Genomic DNA, 2322 nt, shown 5'->3' with positions numbered 1-2322 from the left:
ATGGGACTATGGCGTTCATAAAAGATGCTAGCAGGAAAAACGGAGCACTAGATGGCAGCAGAGCCCCATGATTTTCTTCTGGGCTTCAAAGTGCCTGAGATCCTAGATGGGGGGAGATTCCCAATATTATCACATTCCTCCAAAATGAGCCATTCTTCCTGGACAGTCTTGTGCCTTGGGCTCACAATCAAGTTGCAATCTGACAAAGTCATTCTAACTTCCAGGCCCAGAATCTTCCTTCCTTTCTAATCGGAAACAAAGCGATTGTCATTTATTCAGGCTGTTGTTACACTATGATTTCAGTCAAATAGATGATTTGCAACACAAGTATCCAAAAAAATGTGTTTTAAATTATTGTCATCTTGAGACAAGTTCTGCCTGTGAAGCTCTGGCTAGCCTGAGACTCTCTTTCTAAACCAGGTTGGCCTCGAACTTGAGGTGATGCCTCTGTCTCTGTAGTGCTGTCACTACAGGACTGAATCACCATGGATCTGAAAGAAAAGGGTCTTTAAGCATGTTGCCATGAAGGACCCACTCAATCTGGAGTTGGCAAAGTGCCACCATTCTCTGTAAAGAATCTCAGGTGACACTGAACATTCTTGATTCAGACCCTAATAACATGGATCCATCTGAGAGCCCCCACTTGAGGGGTAGTGAGATTTGGAAATGGTTTTTAATGGCAGAAATCCTTCTTGGTGACATGAGTCATTAGGAGTGGCATTCAGAAGACAGGACACCGTTTCTCATGGGAACTTCAGCTGTGCTGCTCCTGGAGATCAATGGGTCCTGAGGAGGAGTAGGGGATGAACTATTGGATCTCCTAATGGGTCTTGAAAGATTTTTGTTGTTGTTGTTGTTCACTTGCTGGAGTGTAAATAACACCTGGTGAATGACTTAAAAATCACACTAGAGGTGACCCCTTCCACTCCCTGTCACACTGAAGTGCACAGGGAATCATCCTCAAACCATGTTTTAGAGAGATACCCTGGAATTTTCTCCCCTAGGGATAAGGGAAGAGCAATAAGAGGATACGTTAAAAAAAAAAGTTCAGATCAGTTCTGATTGCCTTGAAGAAAACCTGCAGGAGAACAGAGCCGAGTGGTTTTTCCTGGGAAGCTCATATCTCCAGGAGAAGGACTGTAGCCTGGATAAGGGTTCTGGCTATTCTTAGGAAGGTAAGGTACAGCCAGTAATTCTACATCTCTGGAGTCACTCTCATGCCCTCATGTCATCAATGGACTACAGGGAGCAAGAAGGCTCTAGAACACTAAACTTGAGTGTGGCTACCGTGACTTGGTCTTTAACAGTGGGCACAATACTGGTGTGATGATGTGGCCGTCACCCTGCCTCCAAACACCATCCTCATTCATTGGTGTGAACAACACACACTGTCATCATGGGATGGATGTTCCCTTGGTCTGAGATGTCCCTACCCGGCTTCCCTCAGATCCTCTAGAACTCCCTAATTCTTTCTGATTAAGAATGGCACATCTGTGAACTCTGGCCTTCACTTGATTAGGACTTTTCACTTAGCCTCCAGCCCTTTCCTAGCAATTTACTGTGTGCACTCCCTGGGTGCAGTAGACCTGCTTTTAGTCAGTCAGTTCCTCCGGATCGCTCTTTGCGGGAACAGGAGGACCCCCTTCTTGAAATCTGGATTCGATGCTGTGGTTCACTACATGTTTGCCAATTCTTTTGCTTCCACAACCAGAACAGGGTGGCAGCCTGGTTGTTTAGATTAATTTTGACTTCCACGTCGAGCTGGGCTTGGAATGAGGGTAACCACACAGGACTAAAAGTGAGCAGAGCAGGAAACTGTCAGAGGCCCATCATAGTTGTAGACAGTTACCTTTTCAAAGGTAATTTACAATTTCTTTTAAAAGCACCCTTTTTACTCCCAGTTCCAGTCAGAGCTGGGCCCATTCTCTCCCCCACCTGCATTTCTTTCCTAACTTAGGTAGGATCTTCTGGTCAGTAGAGAAAGAGGCCTGCCTGCCCCCACAGAACCCTCGGGCTCGCTTGCGTGGACGATTGTATGGTTTCTCCCCGGTGCGCGGCGTGGGCTTCTCCCACTTGAGCACCCAACAAGTCTCCATGCTCCAGCCTGCGCGCAGCCGCGCCAGAGGCTGAACGCCGCGCTGCGGGAGCACTAGCAGGGGCCTGAAAGCCCTAGGTCGGGCTGAGTCCCCAACTGCGCGGTGCCAGCCTCTTTCCCCTCTCGGTGGGTAGGATGGTTGAGTCCAGCCGCCACGGCAGCAGCTCCTTGCGCCTCTAGCAGCCTGTCTTCGGCGCTCGCTCCCCGCCTTCCTCCCGCTCCAGCCC

Source organism: Mastomys coucha, unplaced genomic scaffold (assembly GCF_008632895.1).
Source record: "Mastomys coucha isolate ucsf_1 unplaced genomic scaffold, UCSF_Mcou_1 pScaffold22, whole genome shotgun sequence".
Classification (NCBI taxonomy): Eukaryota; Metazoa; Chordata; class Mammalia; order Rodentia; family Muridae; genus Mastomys; species Mastomys coucha.
The sequence above is the reverse complement of the archived record's forward strand: the minus strand, read 5'-3'. Positions refer to the sequence as shown.